The following is a 21240-nucleotide window of genomic DNA, read 5'->3' as shown; positions in this document are numbered from 1 at the left end:
AGTGGGGGTTTAGATTATATAGGGCCTTGTATACAAGGTAAGCATAAAGCTTCTGAGCTAAGAACTTACTTTTAACAGGGTCCCTCTAGCTGCTGCATTGAGAACAGGCTGTAGGAGAGCAAGGACAAAAGCAGGGAAAAAAGAATTAGGCTATGGCAATTATTCAGGTGAGATATGGTCGTGGTTTGGAGAAGGCAGAAGCTGGAGAGAGAGTGGCATTGCGACCAATTCTATTTTTTTTTTTTTTTTTTTGGTGACCAATTCTAGATACATTCTGAAAGTAAAGCCAACAGGGTTTGCTGACAGACTGAATATAGGAAGAAAGATGACAGTCAAGGATGACTCCAAGGTTTTTGGCCTGGGCTACTAGAAGAAGGGAGCTGCTATTTACTGAGATGGGACAGGCTACAAGAAGGGTGGGTTTTGGAGGGGAAAAATGAATTCAGTTTTGAGATGTCTATTAGATATTAGAGTATGAGATTCAGAGGAGAGGTCTAACTTGGAGATAAAATCTGGTAGTCCTTGGTATGTGGTTGTTGGCGTATAGATGGTATTTAAAGTGATGAGACTGGGTGAAATGCAAGGAAATAGTGTTGATAAGGAAGAACTGAGGTTTGAGAAGTAAGCAGCATCCCAACTTTTAGTGATCGGGAAGATGATGACGTACTAGCAAGAAGACTGAGACAGAATCCTCTAGTAAGGTGGGGGTAATCCAGAGAAAGTAGTGTTCTGGAAGCTAAGGGAAAAAAGCATTTCAAAGAAAGAGGAACAATCACTGTGCAAAATACTGCTGAAAGGTCAAGTAAAAGAAAGACTGAGGACTGACTCACTTGATGGATTAGCAATGTGGAGGTCTTGGTCGGGGTGGGGAGGTAAAGGCCTGATCAGCAAGGACTCAAGACGGACTGGTGGAAAGGAACTGGACTCAGTGAGTTAGACAACTGTAGAAAGGAACAGATTTAGAAGGGGATGCAGGGCCGAGAGTTTGTTCTCGTACGTTAAGGCATTATATCTCTAGTATTTAGTACAGTGGCTGGCACTTAGTGGCAACTCAAGAAATATTTGTTGATTGAACTAAGCAAGATCACTAACCATTGAACCAGGAAAAGTCTTAGTTCTAGACATTTAAAAGCTGATAGAGTGAAATGTGATGATTCTTAGTTCAGTAAAAAGAACTGCCTTTATTTTCCTACTATGCCTGAAAACTCTTTAGTTTTAAAGACTAAAAAAATTAAATTAAATTAAAACTATGACTTACACACCTAGAACACCTAAATTTGAGAGGAATAGCAACAGAATCTGACAAACACATGCCCTACAAGAAAATATACTTTCAATTTTGGACAAGTACAATCTCTCCAACTACCTCCTGCATCAGGGCCATATGACTTTGTGCTCAAGGGTACAATATGGTCCCCAATCCTCTATGTCATGACTCACTATGCACTAGATGGAAGACTTCTGGTGGTTGTTGAAGGACACTAACTTACAGGGGCCTTATACAAATGAAATATATATATATATGATATATACAATATATAATAATCATTAAAATAATCATTTGTTCAGTCATTTTTACTGTTCAACATACATCTTCTCTTTTTAATCTTACAACTTTGTGAAGCAAGTATTCACTTTCATTTCACAAATGAGAAAACACAGCGTCTGCATAAGAACACACATCTCGGGATGTCTGGGTGGCTCAATCATTAAGCGTCTGCCTCTGGCTCAGGTCATGATCCCCGGGTCCTGGGATCGAGCCTTGCGTTGGGCTCCCTGCTTGGCGGGAGCCTGCTTCTCCCTCTCCCACTCCCCCTACTTGTGTTTCCTCTCTGTCTGTAAGATTAAATAAAATCTTAAAAAAAAAAAACAAAACACATCTCTTTCAACAAATGGTGCTGGGACAACTGGATAACCACATGCAAAAGAATGGAGTTGGACCCTATGTCACATACAAAAATTAACTCAAAACTGATCAAAGACCTAAATATAAGAACTAAAATATAGACTCTTAGAAGAGAACACAGGGGTAAACCGACATGATCTAGGACTTGGCAATGGATTCTTAGATAGGACACCAAAAGTAAAAACAACAAAAGAAAAGAATAGAAATTTGACTTCATCAGAATTAAAAGCCTGTGTGCCAAGGACACTATCAAGAAAGTGAAAAAGCAGCCTACAGTATTGCAAATAATATATCTGACAAGGGTCTAGTATCCATAAAGAACCCTTAACAACTACTTAACAAAAAGACAAGCTATCCAATTAAAAAATGGACAAAGGACTTGAATAGACATCTTTCCAAAGAAGATAAACAGATGACCAAAAAGGACATGAAAAGACGCTCAACATCTTTCATTAGTCATTAAGAAAATAGGAATCAAAATCATGAGATATTACTTCACACCCACTAGGATAGTTATAACCAAAAAAACCCCCCGAGGGTGGCGGGAGGGGGGGTTAAATAGGTGATGGGGGTTAAGGAGTGTACTTGTGATGAGCACTGAGTAATGAACAGAACGGTTGAATCACTATATTGTACACCTGAAATAATCTAACACTGTATGTTTACTGACTGGAATTAAAATAAAAACTTAAAAAAAAACAACCACCAGTGGGGCACCTGGGTGGCTCAGTTGGTAAAGTGTCCGAATGATTTCTGCTTGGGTCATGATCTCAGGGTTGTGAGACTGAGCCCCGCATCAGGCTCGGTGCTGGAAATGGAGCCTGGTTAAGATTCTCCCTCTCCCTCTCCTCCTCTTCCCCTCTCTTGCTCTCATTCACTCTTTAAAAAACAACAAGCAGGAAATAACAAGTATGGACAAGGATGTTGAGAAACTAGAACTTCAGAACATTGCTAGTGGAAATGTACAATAGTGCAGATGCTATGGAAAACAGTTTGGTGGTTTCTCAAAAAGTTAAACATAGAATTATCTATGGCCCAGCAATTCCACTCCTATGTATGTACACAAAAGAACTGAAACAGGTATTCAAGCAAAAAATTATACACGAATGCTCTTAGTAGCACTATTTACAATAGCCAAAAGGAATAAACAACCCAAACACCCATCAACTGATGAATGGATAAACAAAATATAGTATATTCATACAATTGAATTATTACTCAAAGAAAGGAATGATTATTATTCAAAGAAAGGAACACATGTTACAACATGAATGCACCTTGTAAAAAATTATGCTAAGTGAAAAAAGCCAGTCACAATAAATCACATTTGTGTGATTCCACTTATATGAAATGTCCAGAATAGGCAACTCCATAGAGACAGAAGCAGATTGGTGGTTTTCAGGGAACAGGGGGAGAGAGGAATGGGGAGTGACTGTTTAATGGGTACAGGATTTCCTTTTGGGGTGACAAAAATGTTCTGTAATTAATGGTGATGGTTGCACAACACTGTGAATGTACTGAAAGTCCTGCATTGTATACTTTAAAATGGTTAAACTGATTAATTTAATGTTATATGAACTTTAACTCAATTTAAAAAAAAATCACACACAAAAATCACACAGCTGACATTTGACGGATCAAGACTTGGCATCCAAGAACTGACTGCAAGTCTTCTGCCCACTCAACCACCCTATTTCTTCTGCAAACCAAAGAAGCTCTGGCCCACCTTGGCAATGAACTTTTCCCTCCATCTACCTCTATCTTACCTCTATCTACTTTATTTATGATGGTGGAATTCCTACAATTGCCCAAGCACATAGAAGTTTCTAGACTAAGTATTTTCTTATCATAGACTCCCAGTATAAACCTTTGTAGACCAAGGGCTGTTACTTATATCATAAAGGCATCCTTTATACAGAAGTCAACCATCATCCACCTAACGGATGAACTAATAGCAGCTATGAAGGCTAATCCCTCACAGGATGACACTTTTATTTGCAAAGAGTATAGCAATGTGGCTTATGCATTCAACTAACAAACCCCACTGCTCAGTAATATATCTTTGGCATTTTCCAACCCCTATGGTTTCTGTTCTGCTGTAGATCACAACTCTTTAAACCTCTTATGCCAGGTTAAGGTTGCCAATGAGGCAGAAATGAGACAGATGGGTAGAGGTCATGGGCATGACAACCCACTCTGGACAGCCACTCTAATCCAAGGTCTTCAAGGTAACTACATTCCAGCATTCACACAACCTTTTGGAAACCAGGTTGTTCAGTGTTCTCTTTGAGCTCAATGAGGGTCTCCTCCAACTTCTATCCATACCCTTTAATCAGCATCAATGATAAAGATTTCAAAGTACGAGAAATTTTACATATATGCAACTGGAAAACCAGCTATAATATCAAGTTAAATGGAAAAAAATACAGCTGCTAAAACTGCTCCTGAGAATCTGAAAGCTAGATACATATTCCCTGACATAGCCAAGTATTCCATTTTCAACATGACAACAATTTGATCTTTGTTCATCAGTTCAGTGGTAGGATGATGTCAGGGTCACTGAAGCCCTGCTGGCCTTTAGGAGCCCTGTGGCTTTTCAGATAAGAAAGAGACTAAGGGCCTAATCACTAACATCTGAGTCTCAAAGGTCCTGGCAAAATATCTCCTCAGTGGAAAGCACAAAGTTTCCAAAACAAATACAAGCAAGACCCCTCTGAAATGTGGGGGGGGGGGGGAAGGGTAACCAGTTACCTCCCTCAAGAGTCAGAAGCATTTGGGTAACCAACACAGACTGTACCTACCATACATATAAGACACATGACCTTCCCTCATCACTCCCCTTCTAGGGTGAACTCAAAGGATTTCCCCAACATTTACCCTTTCCATTTCCTTACTTTCTACCCACTTCAATCTGCTTTCTGCCTCTTCCAATCTAAAATGGTTTTGCTGAGGTCAAAGACTCCATCTTGCCAAATTCAACTGATCATTTTCAATCTACATCTTTACTTGGTAACTCTTTGATTTTTAAATATGCCTTTTATGACACAACTTAAACTGGAATTAGATTCTAAAGTAAACACCTAAGACAAAAGTCAAGCATAGATTAAATTACTCCTGAATCCTTTAAATGGCCCATTAAATAAAGCATAGCTGTTTTTTTGTATACATAACTCTAGGCAGTTATGAACAGCATACACATATACAGGTATACACAAAACAAACAGTAAGTATACATGCAAAATAAACTTTGTTCTCTCTCACCTAATTAAAAACATCTTCAAGTGTATTGGGTTAAGTTTGCATATCTTAGCTGCAAGCAAGATCCCACTCCACTGTACCTTTCTGGCCACTTCTCATCCCTTATCCTGGAGCCACCCTCCTCTACTCAAATTTGAAACACTGGGCCTGAGCTTTCTTCTCTTCTTAATCTCTGTCAATGGTCTCAACACAACTTCCACTGCTCAGTGGAATCACCTGAGGAGTTTTTAAAACTCCCAGGCTGCAATTTAGAACAAGTAAACAGCAATAGAAGTTTCTGGTGTGGATATGAGCAACAGTATTTTTAAATTATCCAATATTTCCAATGTGCAGCCAAGATGAGAATCACAGTTCTATATTCTCTTCCTAGAGCAGGGATTCCACACTCAAATGCCTACAGGGTCAGAGAAGTAAATAAACAAAGCAGGCCTGGGCACCTGGGCGCCTGGGCGGCTCAGTTGGTTAAGCGACTGCCTTCGGCTCAGGTCGTGATCCTGGAGTCCCGGGATCAAGTCCCGCATCGGGCTCCCTGCTCGGCAGGGAGTCTGCTTCTCCCTCTGACCTTCCTCTCTCTCATGCTCTCTACCATTCTCTCTCCCTCTCAATAAATAAAAATCTTTAAAAAAACAAAACAAAAACAAAGCAGGCCAGGCATAAGTTTTAGGGAGTGGTGGACTCTCTGGTCAATTAGAAAGCAGCTGGGGTCAGTGGTGACTTAGCTCCAATCAACTGTTGCCATACAGGAAAGCCAGCTCAGTAGTGCTACATCTTCTCACTTTTAAAGAAAAGGCCCAAATCTAGATTTTCATGGGAAATCTTCAGATTTTAAATTATTGGCAACTCAAAATTAAGCAACAAAAAACACTCCATGGGAAAAACAAAACACATCTGTAAGCCAGATTCAGCTGTGGGCTACAGATTCCCAACCTCTGCTCTGGGTAATTCCATCCACACCCTTCAATTCACACCTAAATATGGGTCCCCAGTTCAGCCCACTCCTCTGGGCTCTGGATTTGAATTATCAAAAGCTTAAGTGCAATCTCCACTCAGAGGTCTCACCAGTGTGAGACCAGGGCAATTTATACCCACTTCAAAACTATCCTTCCAGTGTTCTCTACCTCAGATAACAACCCCCCCACTCACCTGGTTGGACAAGCCTGGGAGTCATCCTACTCACTTATTTCTCCCTCAATCATTGAGTCCTTTCAATTATGCCTCTTAAATGTATCTCCTGTATTCATCTCCATCTCCTCTGCTACCACCATGGTCCCAGCTACCATCTTTTCTCTTTTACCTCTCCACTGTGTATTAGTTGGCTCAGGCTGCCATAATAAAATACCATAGCCTGGATTGCTTAAACAACAGAAATGTATTTTCTCACAGTTCTGGAGGGCAGAAGCCCCAAGTCAAAGTATGGCAAGGTCAGTTTCTCTTCCTGGCTTGCAGATAGCCACCTTCTCACTGTGAGCTCACATGGCCTTTCCAACTTCCTCTACTTATAAGGCCACCAATTCTATTGAGTTGGGGCCACACCCTGTTGACCCTGTTTAACCCTAATTACCTACCAAAGATTCTATTTCCAAGTTTAGTCACATAGGGGTAAGGGCTTCAAAATTCAACTGTGGGGGGGGACAAAATGCAGCCTACAGCACACAGTAACCTTAATTAGGGTCAGTTGTTTCCCACAAGCACTCATTTCTCTCCAAACCATTCTCTCCAACATGACCATACTGATCCTTTTACACACCAATATTTATGTGCATATGTACATATTAGACCCAATGATTCCATTTCTAGGAATTTATCCTACAGATATATTCACACACATGAACTGGCAATATGCCTGTACTATTCCTTATAGTAAATTATTAGAAACAATTTAAATGTCCACCAATAAAGGAATGGTTAAATAATCTGTGGTTATATCCATACAATGGAATACTATACGGTCATTCAAAAGAACAAGGAAACTATATATTGAAATGGAAAGATTTCCAAGACATTGTTGCAAACACTAATAGTGTGTACAGGAGTGCTTGGATTACACAGTCGAATAAGCCGCTGCCTTTCACTCAGGTCATGGTCCCAGGGTCTTGGGATTGAGCCCCATGTTGGGCTTCCTGCTCAGCAGGGAGCCTATTTCTCCCTCTCCACACCCCTCCCCCTGCTCATGTGCTATCTTTCTCTGAATAAAATCTTTTTTAAAAAAAGAATAGCGCATACAGTATGCTACCATTTGTGTAAACAAGAGGAGGAACTAAGAATATGCATTTCCTTGAATGCCGACAAAAAAAATGTCTAGAACGATACACAAAACTAGTACTAGTGGTTATCCCTTTGGAAAGTGTGGGGAAAATGGCAGCTGGGGAGGGAAGTAGGATCCACTGCAGACATTCTGATTTAATGGGCCAGGCACTAGTACTGTTTTAAGTTCCTCTTGTGATTCTGATGAATAGGCTGGACTGAGAACTGCTGCTCAAAGAAAGCCTTTACCAACTTTTCCAGATTCATTTTCTCACCCTGTTCCTATCACTCTCCATGTTCCAGCCACATTGGCCTCTGAGTTCCCAGAAAAGGTCCTATTCCTTCTGCCTGAAATACTGTCCCCCTATGCTTTACTTTGTAACTTCTATTTATCCTTCAATGTCCACCTCACTTTAAAGGTCATTTCCCAAGGAAACTTTTCCTAGTTCCCAAACTAGGTCAAGACCCTTGTTTTATGTACTCAGAGTACCCTTATTTCTCCCAGAATTTATTACAATTGCAATGAGGTATCTGTATCATTATACATGTGTGCATCTGTCACTCTCTTTAGACTATAATGTCCAGGAGTGCAAAGACCACACAGCTGCTTTTACCACTACATTCCCAGACCTGAACTAGCCATCTGGCTGGCAAAGTATGCCCTTCCTCAGATGAACGACTGTTCTGCCCTCAACCTTAGGACAGCAGAGAAAATCAACACATAAGCAAATGAAGACAATGCAGGGTCACTGGTGTTATGGCAAGAGCTTATTTAGGACAGTGGTTCTCAACTGGGGGTGATTTTGGCTCTCTCAGAGGATATCTGGCAATATCTGGAGGCATTTTGGATTGTCACAACTGTGTAGATTGTGTATTTGTTATAATTGTGTGTGGGGGGAGGTACCACGGGTATCTATTTAGTAGAGGTCAGGAACGCTGCTAAACATCCTGTAATGACCATGATAGCCCTCCACAACAAAAAATTACCTGGTCCAAAATGTCAACAGTACCAGAGATGAACACCCCTAATTTAAAGAACGGTAATACCCAAAAGGGATCAACTCTACCCCAGGCGGTGGGGTGGGTTTTTTTGAGGGGTAAGGTGTGTGTGTGTGGGGGGGAAGATGTTAAGAAAAGCTTTAGCTGTGTATTGAAAGGTGACAGGGACTAAATCAGTAGAGACTATGCTTGCCAAAGGTAATGAGCCTATGAAAAGTTTAAAAGCAAAGTCATGGTTTGAACAAGTGCCCCCCTCAAGTACTCCATACTCCAAAATTACTCATCTCGTTTATTCCCCTTGCTGAAACAAAACTCTCACTCTCTTAGCACAGCAGGTTTCAGCTAAACATTAAGGTAAAATTAATTTAGACTAAGATAAAGTCAGATAACCCCTTCACTGTCCGGAATGTCAACTACATTTTAAAATATGCAAATACTTAAGAATACAAATAAATCTTTAACTTACTAATATTCAGGTTGTTAGTGGATACAACTATTTTTGAACTAAACAGCCAGGTTGGTCCTGATAAAGACTTCTTCAAAGCTTTCTATTTTTAAAAAAACTTTGTTTCCCCTGTCCTCAATTTCTGAGCTCCCAGATTTATAAAAGATCCAAGTTTCCCCACACCATCTCAAGTTCTTCCGTCAGAGAGGATAGGAGAGCCATTTGGATGCAAAAATATGAACAGATTTTATGTATAAATTAGGAGTGGTCCATAGATTTTTTAAAAGGCTTTCACTAAAAGTCATGGATATTTCTGAAAGGAATGAAATTGAGATAATTTTAATGGTATCACCAAGAAAGAAAACAGTGCTGCTGCCTACTGAGCAGGATCCACATGCCCTGACCTAGTATGGCAATTCTTAGGGTCTCAGCACTGGGTGCTCTGTTTACAAGAAACTGAGGCCTGAGACTAATAAAGAACAAAGAAAAATGCCTGGCACCAAAGGTTTGGGGGGATGCTTTGTACACATAAATGATTTCAGAAGGAACACGTCTTCAGATTTTGGAAGGCACTACAAATCACTTTTTTGCTTACGTGTTAAGAATTTCTTTTTCGTGTTTTCAGACCATTTCCTAATAAGAAAATACATTATAATTTACAAACAGCAATTTATCCTCCCTTACATTTGCTGACCACTAAAACTGGGTAAAATTTCCTTAAGCTTTACCAGAGTTGGGGGGATTGGGAATAATGTGAGCACAACAGAGTTCAGATGCAACATCAGCTCCAAGCCCGGCCAGCTGGTTTCCATCGAGAGGTCCCCCGGGAAAAAGCCCCTCCGAGGCGGCGGCCAGGGTCGGCGCGGGAGAGACCCACTGAGGTGGTTCGAGGGCGGCCGCACCGCAGGGCCGGGGTGTGCCCGGCCTCCGTTTACCTTTGTTTCAGGTACTCCTGCTTTCAGCCAGGCCGGGGATCCCGCCCGAGGCCCCAAGCTGGTGACACATCCTTCTTTGGCCAAGTCGGGCTGAGGCTGGGCAGGGGGCGGGGAAGGAAAATAAAGCCTCAGCGCCTAACGACGTGACTCTCAGTTCTTCCAAAACGTTGGCATTTGTTTTTCTGCCAAGCTTTCCTGTTAACAAGTTCCCGAGGGCTGTGCGGGCGAACTGGCCTGGGAGCCCCAAAAGTGGGAGGGACAAGGCCGTCCCCCGCCTTCCTTGCTCCGTGGGTGCCCCCGGGGCAGGCGGTTTCCACACCTCCCGGGCTGCCACGGCCCGGGACCGAGCTGGGCGTGCACAGGAGCCCGCGCCACCCCAAACCCCGACTCCCACGGCTCTGCCCGCTGGCCCAGCGCCGCGCTGCCCCTCTGGCCCCGCCGGCCAGGTCGGTCCCCGCCCCCAGGCCCCGGCCCCGCCCGCTCGGGCCTCCGCGCGCCGCCCTCCCGGCCTCGCCACCACCCTCTCGCAGGGCCGGAGGCACCCGGGCTCCAGGCCGCGAGGCGGGCGTCCCCGCGCCTACCTCAGCGCCCGCGGCTCCTCCTCCAGCTGCTGCCTCGGCTCGCGGACGGCGCTCGCCACCAGGACTCCCGGGGGCGCGGGATCTGGGCTGCGAGTGGGGCGTGTGAGGAGCTGAGGCCCGAACGCGCCCCGCCCAGCCGCCAGTCCGTCACCTCCTCCTCCTTGGGCCCACCCTCCGCCGCGGGCTTGGCGCCCCGCCCCGCCCCGCCCGCCAGGCTCCGCCCACCCCGCCGTCCGGATCCGGGAAGGGGGCCTCCAGGGGCGCCACGAGAGCCGCGGTGTCCGCTGCCCGTGGGGTCTTCGGTATGGCGGCCCCGTGGTGACAGGATTTGTGGTCTTTACAACCGTCTGTCGAATGCGAATCTCTTGCTCGGATTTGTTATTACTGTGGTTTTATTGCCATTGTCATTTTGTAATCGTTGCTATTGTTACCTTCATTAGTTCTTTAACCCTCATGGAGCCGACCGCTTGATTCTGTTGAGGGGGGAGATGGCAGACACCTAGCCCTTGCTACTGACCGACACTCCTGGTCACTCCGATACTCCCAGTGGCCCGCACCTGTGCCACATTTCCTTGTGAAGTGAACAAGTTGCGTAAGTTTTGAAGGAAGAGATTTATTTTTAAGTGTTATTGTGAAATTTAAGACAAATTGAGAAAGCCATACAAATCCAAAGCGCAGCTTAATGAATTATTCTGACACACACCCTTATAACCACTCCCCAGATTTAACGCTATGTAAAGTGGGTGAAAACAAAAGTTCATCCATAGCAGGGAAGATGGCGGCTGGGAACGGCGTCCCAAAATTATCCTCCTGGTGACTACCACAGGAAGTCAAAGGCCACCTGCCCATTATCATGCCCTCCCCAAGAACAAATGGAAATTACCCCAGAATTAGGAACCTCCAATCAGGACGTATTTGTAAAATTCTTAATTAAAAATAGTAATCAATAAATACATAAGCAAATGAATAACTTAATAAATAAGTCAATCAGGAGATTGAACAGTATGAGTAAGGAGCACCTCGGAGCCAAGGATTAGGTTTTCTATGAGGAGAGGTCCTGGGCACCTGGGCTGTCCTCACTCGTTGTTACCAGCACCTAGCACAACATGGAATAGGTGCTGTGTGTATATTTATATTGCAAGGAAACAGACTTTGCTTAATGAAAAGTTCATCTAAGTTCAATTTTTCCAGTAGCTAAACTGATGTGTTCTCTGAGAGGTCTCAATGCTTTGGGAAGAGGCCATAACGCTTTAAAACTTTCCAGTTTTAAAAAAAATAAACCCTTTTAAATGCATTACAGTATCATATTTAAGACTTAGAGCAGTACTATGAGAAAGGCAGGGCAGGACAGAAGGACTTTGCAAAGGTCACAGTGCAATGCATACCTGTAAGAAGAGGAAGTACATAGTGAACTATAAAACAGTTTCAGTACTGCTGACCCTGCCAATCCCTGCTGGATTCCTGGTTTGTCTTGACAATTTTATTGCCTGAATTTTTACGTAAGGACTCCTTTGGTTCCTTTGCCAACATTTATATGCAATATGACTTAAATTTATAAAGGACAGAGCGCCTAACTGGAAATTTGATTTAATAGGATAGAGTCAGCCTCTCTGTCATGGGCACCTTGGTGAACTGGGGCTAGAGAGCTGCCAATTTGCTACCATTTATTGAGCACCTTGGCTCTGTGGTTGGTGGTGGGAATACAAAGAATAGAAAATTAATAAGACAACTTTTGCTCTCAAGGGTCTATAGCCAATTAGGGAGAAAGATTTGGAGATAAATGAGGGTTTAATTTATTTGGACGGTAGGGGAACAGTCCTGAGCACAATTGATTCTATTAGGAGTAGGGAGAGGATAGAGCAAGGCTTCTCAAACACAGAACATCTGATTTTTTAAAATTGTGAAAAAACATCAAATATTACAAAAGTAAAGAGAATAATATAATGAACTACTATGTATTCATTACTCAGTTTCAATAGTTATCATCCCTCGACCAATTTGTTCTATCTGAAACTCACCTTTTCATTCCCTCCTTGGATTATTTTGAAGCAAATCATAAGCAGTATATTATTTTACCTGTAAGTACTTTACTATGTGTCTCTAAACAATACAATTTTTTATAACAGCCACAAAATCATTATAATATCTTTAAAAATTAACAATTTCTTAACATCTAGTCATGTGTTCAAATTTTCCCAATTTTCTTATAAATGTCTTATATAGTTCATTTCTTCAAGTCAGGATACAAACAAGGTCATCACATTGCATTTGGTTAAAATCTCTTAAACTTTTTTCTTTCCTTGCGTTTTATATGTTGACGGAATTGATTGCTTGTCCTGTGGAGTTCCCCACATTCTGCACTTTACTGATTGTATCCCTGTGTGTTAACATGTTTCTCTACCCCTTTTCTTCTCATAAACTGATAATAGAACTAGAGATTTGATCATATTTAATAAAATACAACCCATAATAAAAAGTTAATTGTTCAAAATCAGACCCAGAACTTTCACAGATGTTAGAATTGGCAGACAAGGACATGAAAACAGTTAACTGTAACTGTATTCCAAATGTTCAAAAAGTTAAGAGACATGAGAGATATAAAAAAAGAGCCAAATTGTAACTCTAGAGATGAAGGCTATAATGTCTGAATAAAAATGCACTGGATAGGATTAATGGCAAATTAGACATTGCCAAAGAAAAGATTAGTGATCTTGAAGTCATACCAAAAGGCAAAAACTGGGTTAAAAAGACGACACAAGATGCTGCTTATGAGGAATGCACTTCAAATGCATAGACACAAATAGGTTAAAAGCAAAAGAATAGAAAGAGATTTACTATGCAAACAAAAGAAAACTAGTCAAAAGAAAATATTTCAGATAAAGAATATTACAAGAGTAAAGTCATTTCATATTATAAAGGGGTCAATTCATCAAGAGGACATAAAAATTGTAAGTCTTTATGCATTTAATAATTCATGAAGGAAAAATAGATATGAGCGAGGAGAAATAGACAAATCTACAATCAATAGTTGTAGATTTCAATACCTTCCTCCCAGTAATTGATAGGACAAATTGACAGAAAATCAGCAAAGATAGAGAAGACTTAAATAACACTATCTGGCAACTTCACCTAATTGACAATTGTATGACACTCCTTCCAATAACAGAATTCACATACTTTTCCAGTTGCACACAAAATATCTATCAAGATAGACCAGATTTTGTGCCCTAAAACAAATCTCAATAAATTTAAAAGAATTCAAGTCATACAAAGTATGGTCTCTGACCACAATGGAATTATATTAGAAACCAATAATGTATAGAATTCAGTGTATTCCCTTCTTCTTCCCCTAATTCCCCAACCTGTTCCTCATCACTTGTTCCTTTCTTAACTTAGGTCAAGATCCCAATATCCACTCAGTTATTTAGGCCAGAAATCCTTAACACCTCTTGCTCCTCATCTCTCTTATGGAACAAATCTCCAAGTTTTGATTTTTCTTTCAAATTGTTTCTCAAATCTGGTTGCTCCTCTCTGCCTCTATTACTGCTTCCTCAGTTATCGGTAGTTCAGGTAATCACCATGTCTCTCTGTGGGCATGCTAGCCACCTAACTGGTATCTCTGCCCCCCATCTTGTCCCCTTTAACCCACTCTCCACATGTGGCTGAACATAGTGAACAGTCTGTCACATTCTTATAGTTTCCCAGCACCTGCTGCATAACTTTCCTTTATTTGGGGAATCTCTACTGTTAGGAGTCCTGACTCTCAAGGTGGAAGCCAGAACTCCCTTTCCCCACATCCTTTGTAGCTAGGGGAGGGTATGTGACCTAGGCTCACTCAGATGCACCACACAAGATTTTAATAAGAGCACAATGTGAAGAAGCAGGACATCCACAACAGAATAAAGTCGTTGGGTATCTGTGCAAGAGACTCCAGAGATACTGTTTCCCTATAGGGGTAATGTGGTTATTCTAGGAAATCTGAAAAGTCCGAAGCTTGTGTTTGATTTTCTTTCTTTTCTTTTTGTTTTCTCCTTCCCTCCTTCCTTCTGTCCTTCCTTCCTTCCCACCTTTCTTCCTGTAACAGCTTTTTCAAGGCCTAATTCACATACCATATAATTCACCTATTTAAAATTTACAATTCAATGGTTTTTGTTATATTCACAGAGATGTATAATCATCATCAAAATCAATTTTAGAACATTTTCATCAACCCCAAAAGAAACTCCATATTGTTAAGCCACTCTCATTTCCACCCAACCTTCCTCCTGGCCATAGGCAACCAACTGATCTACTTTCTGTATTGATAAGTATTCTGGACATTTCATATAAATAGAATCATATAACATGTACCTTTTGTATCCGGCTTCTTTCATATATGTGGCATAATATTTTCAGGGTTCATCCATGTTGTATTGATTTGTGTATCAGTACTTTATTCCTTTTTATTGCTGAATAATAATCTATTGGATGGCCATACTATAGTTCATTTATTCATTTACCTCCTAATGACCATCTGAGTTGCTTCTGGTTTTTGCTATCACAAATAAGGCTACTATGAACATCCATGTATAAGTCTTTGTATGGATATATGCCTTTATATCTCTTGGTTATATATCTAGCAGTGGAATTGCTGGGTCATATGGTAACTCTGTGTATAAAGTGTTTGATTTTCTTTGCTTGAATGTTAATGAGCTGGTTCTGTGAGAACCAGAATGTGGGAGAAGTTGATTCTTTATTTCATCATTTGAGTTTTTTAATGTACAAGGCAAGCTTTTGTATACTGAAAGAAAAAAGACCCAAAAACACGTAGAGCTACTTTTGTTTAATAAATGTCAAATTTATCAAAGGTATCCAGTTTTAAAATCTAGTTTTTCTCAGACCTTTAAGTTTAACTTTAAACTTTATGGTTTTATTTATAAATGTATCCAAGTATAACTTAAAATTAGCTTATAAATATGGTAGATTAAGTTCCCTAAACATTTATTATTAACTCGATTAAATTCTTGGATTTTTCAAACTACAGCTACAAATGTAATATATTTGATCTTTAAAGCACTTCAAACATTCAAAAAGCAAGCTTACAATTCTAATAAACCAATATTCCTAAGCACTTAAACTCTATTTACAAACCTAATAACTCAGAAGTTATAGATTTAGTACCTCAGATTCTCTGAAAAATTCAGACACAGCTTACAAACATAATCGATTTAACTTTTACATGTCTCAAATTGAAATCCCCAGTCTACTGTCAATTAAGTACCTTTAAACATTTAAAATTAAAATCACAAGTCTAAATTCAACATTTCAAGTACCCCCCGTCAAATAAAATATATCCAAATTGCAAAGGGGATTAAAAAATAACTTATTCTAGAACTCAACACAGAAAGTGTTAAATCTTAGGTTTGAGTCACTTCTTCACTCTTATTTAGAGACTGTAAGATTGGCTGGTAAATTCAGCAAAAGTAAGGAATCATAAGTAATAGTTCATACATAGTTCAACATTTTCAGTTAAATGTTAAGAAGATATAAATGTTTAGTTTAGAACGTGTAAGTATGCTTCATTTTCCATACTCTTTCTTCGAGTATGAGTCTGTTAATTGGAGTTCCAAAACATCTTTGTTGCATAAACCACTCTCATTTAGTATCCTTCATGATTTCTAGTTTGGATTATGTGAAAATGGAGCAAAAACTTTAAGCCACTTGCAAAGCAATGTAAGTGTGGATTGATTTTTAGATTTTTATATTTCCTTGCAATCTTTCATTAACTTAAACTTACAGTTTAAGAATATTTTTAGGGGCACCTGGGTGGCTCAGTGGGTTAAGCATCTGCCTTCAGCTCAGGTCATGATCCTAGGGTCCTGGGATCCAGTCTGCATCAGGCTCCCTGCTCAGCGGGGAGCCTGCTTCTCCCTCTCCCTCAACCCCTCCCCCCTGCTTGTGTTCTCTCTCTCTCAAATAAATAAATAAATAAATAAATAATTTTTTAAAGAACTTTTTTAGGAGCACGTGGGTGGCTCAATCAGTTAAGCATCCCACTTGTGATTTTTGGCTTAAGTCATGATCTCATGGGTCGTGAGATGAAGCCCCACATCCGGCTCCGTGCTCAGAGAGGAGTCTGCTTGAGATTCTCTCTCTCCCCCTCTCTCTCTCTAAAATAAATAAATATGTAAAAAAAATTTTTTTTAGTAATTTTCCATTAGCTAGTCTTTCTAAAGCATTCATCCTAATTTTCATAGAAACAATAACCCTTCCTTTCCACACTTAGATTTCATGGTCTTTTGTCATATTTAATTATATTAGATAATTATAATAGCAAACACAACTAACATCTGTAGATTTGGAAACAAATGCAACTGATTCTTGGTATGTGTCGTGCTCAACTAGTGGGAGCAGAAAATGCCAGTACACTAGAGAGGGACTAGCTGTAAGTGCCCAGCTATAAGTGTCCTGGGTACCAACTGGTATATTTTACAGAGGGAATGGGAAATGTTGGTTAATCTAGTAATTGAACTAAGTGGAAGTTGGTTTTAAAGGCTTCTTCATTTTTCATGTTTTTAAAAATTAAGTTACAATTTACATACAAAACATACCCTTTTTGAGTGTAGAGTGTACAGTCCTATGAGTTTTGACAAACACTTGCTGACATATACCCACGACTACCATGATCAAGATAGAGAATATTTCTATCACCCCTTGAAATTCCCTTCTGCTACTCCTTTGTATTCAATCCCTCCACATCTTTTCCTCCAACCCCAGCTCCTGGAAGCCACTGATCTCTGTATAACTCTCTGGAGATTCATCCAAGTGTTGTGTATCATTAGTTTGTTCCTTTGTATTGCTGAGTACTATCCCATGTTATGGATGTACCACAATTTATTTGACTATTCACCTGTTGAAGGATATCTAGATTATTTCCAGTTCAGGGTCATCATGGAAAAAAAAAAGTTACTAGAAACATTTGTATACAGGTTTTTGTGTGAACATATTTTTCATTTATCTGAAAGTGATATGTCATTATTGTTTAAATTTTCATTTCTCTAATGGTTAATAACACTGAACATTTTTCATGTACTTATTTATCACCTGTATATTCTTTTTGGTGAAACGTCTGTTCGTGTCTTTGGCTTATTTTCTAATTAGATTCTTTGTGTTTTCACTGCTGAGTTTGAGATTTCTTTGTATATTCTAGGTACTAGTTTTTTGTCAAAATGTGGTTTGCAAGTATTTTCTCCCACTCTCTAGTAGTTTGTGTTTTCATTCTCTTAATAGAGTTTTTGCAAAGCAAAAATTCTAATTTTGATGAGGTCCAGTTTAGCAATTTTTCCTTTTATGGATCATGTTGTAGTGTTAAGTCAAAGAACTATTTGCCTAGTCCTAGATCCTGAAGATTTTCTATTATTTTTTACAGAAGTTTTACAGTTTTACATTTTACATTACATCCATGATTCATTTGAGTTAATTTTTTTACAAAAATACATTAGGTTTATGTTGATTTTCTTCCTTCCTTCTTTCCTTTCTTCCTTCCCTTCCTTTCCTGTCCTTTCCTTTCCTTTCCTTTCCTTTCCTTTCCTTTCCTTTCCTTTCCTTCTTTCCTTCTTCCCTTTTCTTTCTTTGCCTTTGGATGTCCAATTGCTATAGAACCATTTGTTGAAATGGTTATCCTTCCTGTATTGACTAGCTTTTGAATGTTTGTCAGAAATCAGTTTGGCATCCAACAATAGCAAACAGTACACCTGATCCCCAGATTGTGGTTTCTAATACCATGCTCTGGTAAGAGGAACAGGGTTCCTTAGAGAAATAGTTTATCCTAGAACTAGGGAAGAAAATATATAAGATGATCCAGGAGCATTTTGTAATATCAGAAAGTAAGGAAGTGATTAAAGAAAAACCAAAAACACCTGGATAGGGATATGTCAAATGTGCACAGAACCCAACTAGAAGAGCTCCTAATGACCAAGGTTAGAACAATTTGAATAAAAAATAAATAAAGTAGAATTAGATTATAGTCCAAGGTACAAAATAAATATCCATGAACCCATACTGAGATAAATGATTGAATAATAAATAAATAGGAGAGAATAGACAAGTCTCCTACTCAGAATTCCAAATGATTGATGCAGATACTTTGTCCTCAAGGAGAGGAACATAAATCCCTAGTTAGGGATGGGCTGTCCATAGTGACTTTCTTCCAAAGACTATAGTCTGAAAATAGGGGAAAAGTAACTTTATAGTAGAGAAATCTGACAAACACTACCTCAGCCCAACTCAATATCAAAATCATAAATCATGTTGATAAATATTGACTCTTAAAATGATGTGGTAACAATGGCACTTTACTTCTGTAATCTTCCAATAACCAATCACTCCAGTCCTACCATGAGGAAAACATCAGACACATTCTAAAAGTGGGGCATCCTACAAAGCATATGACCAGTACTCCGCAAAGCTGTCAAGGTCACGAAAAAAGGAAAGTCTGAGAAATTGTCATAGATAAGAGGAGCCTAAGGAGACATGAAAACTAAAAACAAAGGGAATCTGAATACACTGACACTGAATACACTATTAATTATAATGTATCAATATTTATTGTTTAATTGTAATAGATGTACTATACTAATATAAGATGTTAATAATGAGGGATACTGGCTAGAGTATATGAGAACTTTTTGTACTATCTGCTTAATTTTTCTATAAATCAAAAACTGCTTAAAAATAAGTCTATTTTAAAAAATTATTTGGGCATATTTGTTTGGCTCTGACTCTGGGTTCTCTACTCTGTTCCATTAATCCATTTGGCTATTCCTTTGCCAATAACTCACTGCTTTGATTACTGTGTGGTATTGTCAGAGAGATAGCTATCTAGTGGGTTTAGGGGTGCCTGGGTGGCTCAGTTGGTGAAGTGTCCAACCCTTGATCTTGGCTCAGACCTTGATCTCAGGGTCGTGAGTTCATGCTCTATGATTGCGTCAAGACCAGCATGGAGCCCACATTAAAATAAATATATAAATAAAATGATTGGGTGGGTTTTGCCCTATTTTTAAGAGAGTTATTTGTTTTCTTATTATTGCATTTTGAGAATGTGCCAGTGTGCTAGAGAGAGACCCACTGGCTGCAAGTGTTCAGTGTGCCTTAAGACCAGTTGGTAGGTTAGAAGGTATGGAGAAGGTTAGTTAATATAATAATTTAAGTGAAAATTGGTTATAAGAGCTTCTATTATTTTTATTTCTAGGTTTCTTCCCAGAGTGGAAAGGATGCTTACCCAACTGAGTTACCATTAGTGACTTGGAGAAGATGAGACACTATTATATATTTATAGATTTGAGTTATTTGTTAGTGGTTAGGGCACTGGGCCCTGGATCTAGGTTCACCATCTAGAATTATTCCTACACTCTGACAAGTTGGATCCCTTCTTATATAGTTGGGCTTTTTACCAAAAGAATCCCTAAATACATGCCTTTCAGCTGGAATTTAACTTGTTTCATTCCTTAGTGAATTGCATAGTCCCTAGGCACACCTAAGGTTATATCTTGACCCCTCTCCACCTTTTTTCCCCAAAACCTTTTTCAAACATTTTTGGATTTGGATTGATAGGATTCTGCACCACCCCCCACCCCCTCTAGACTGCAACTGCTTAATGAAAGAGTTCTTAATGTTTTTGCATCCATAGACCCCTTTGGCAGTTTGATGAAGCCTATGGATCTCTTCTTAGAATAATGTTCTAAAATCTATTTCATAAAATACATAGGATCACAAAGGAAACCAATTATTGAAATATGTTATCAAAATATTAAAACAAATGTGTAGAACAATTTATATATGCTTCTTTTTTAACAGATTAAATATCAAGATCTCATGACAAATTTAATTACTATCATAATTTCACAGTAATGGTGAACAAAAATGATAGTTCAAGGTATTTGCAACAACCATAAAGATTATTAATTGAAAATACCCATAAATTCTACTAGTGACAAAGTCATCAGTACTACTAAGATTGCTGTGGTTTATTGCCTCCATTTATAATTGAAGGAAATGTTACATTACAGGTTAGTGAAAATAAAGATGCGATTTTTTTTCTCCATCTGAGTTTATGGCGCAGTGGAATTCCATTTCTGTACTGTGAGATTCTTCATGCTTTTCGCATTTTTTAAAACTTGTCTCATCTACCACCATTTTCTGTTCATTTTTATTAATCCCTCTGGGACGAATATTAGAAGGAGACTGAAGGAAGTGAGGGAAATTGGTGAGTACAGACTTGATTCCTGCCACAGATGCCTGTCACTTGGCCCATCCCCCTTCCGTTACTCCCACACTCAATGCTCTGCCTCCCAGGCCCAGCCAGCTGTTGCAAGCAACTCCCCAACTGTGAAAACCAGCCTTAGTCCTGGAGGGTGTAGAATCTGCATTGGTTTTTGTGGATTTATCTGCAATATCTGCCCACAGCTAGCTGTTTTCTCTTCCTTGTGATCCCAAAATTTGTCATGTTGGAAAAGTTGCTTCAGACATCCTGAATCTGGGCAGGCCCTTTGGAATGTGTGAGAATTCACATTGTTTCCCTGTTTCAACCTCTATAGATCCTTGAAGGCAAAGTAGAACTACATATTACCAATAAAGCAGAATATTGAAGACTTGGTATGGAAAATGAGCGCTCCAGGATATAAACAATATATCCCCAGCATTGTGAAGCTAAACAATGCAGGCAATTATTTTGCTAAAGTGGGGACAACTGGTTAGACTCTGCAACATTCTTCTCTCTTCAGTTCCAATGCCTGGAGACAGGCAGTACAGTGGGACTCTCAGTGGTGAGTACAAATGTTTTCTGCCTTTGGTGGCACTGCTGTTTTTACAGTGTCTTTCTTGCCCTGGGACTCT

General features: G+C 39.7%; 1 protein-coding gene and 1 long non-coding RNA gene across 10 annotated transcripts in view; one reads left to right on the top strand and one right to left on the bottom strand.

Moving 5' to 3' along the window:
• PPP2R3A (protein phosphatase 2 regulatory subunit B''alpha) overlaps positions 1–10533 on the bottom strand; it is a 214392-nt gene extending 203859 nt beyond the window's left edge. For 6 of the 7 annotated variants that reach the window (XM_027587223.2, XM_027587224.2, XM_027587218.2 and 3 more), the window contains exons 1-2: positions 10369–10533; positions 9788–9883 (exon numbers count right to left, since the gene is read on the bottom strand). The gene's annotated coding sequence lies outside the window, so the exon portion shown is untranslated. The remainder of the gene's footprint in view (positions 1–9787; positions 9884–10368) is intronic. The other variant, XM_027587220.2, reaches the window with a different exon arrangement.
• A 2-nt stretch (positions 10534–10535) lies between these two features.
• LOC113918629 overlaps positions 10536–21240 on the top strand; it is a 63532-nt gene continuing 52827 nt past the window's right edge. For 2 of the 3 annotated variants that reach the window (XR_003518627.1, XR_003518625.1), the window contains exons 1-4: positions 10536–10670; positions 10809–10960; positions 20415–20611; positions 20943–21170. This is a non-coding gene — a long non-coding RNA (uncharacterized LOC113918629). The remainder of the gene's footprint in view (positions 10671–10808; positions 10961–20414; positions 20612–20942; positions 21171–21240) is intronic. The other variant, XR_003518626.1, reaches the window with a different exon arrangement.

This window comes from Zalophus californianus, chromosome 1 (genome assembly GCF_009762305.2).
Source record: "Zalophus californianus isolate mZalCal1 chromosome 1, mZalCal1.pri.v2, whole genome shotgun sequence".
Lineage (NCBI taxonomy): Eukaryota > Metazoa > Chordata > Mammalia > Carnivora > Otariidae > Zalophus > Zalophus californianus.
The sequence above is the reverse complement of the archived record's forward strand: the minus strand, read 5'-3'. Positions and strand labels throughout refer to the sequence as shown.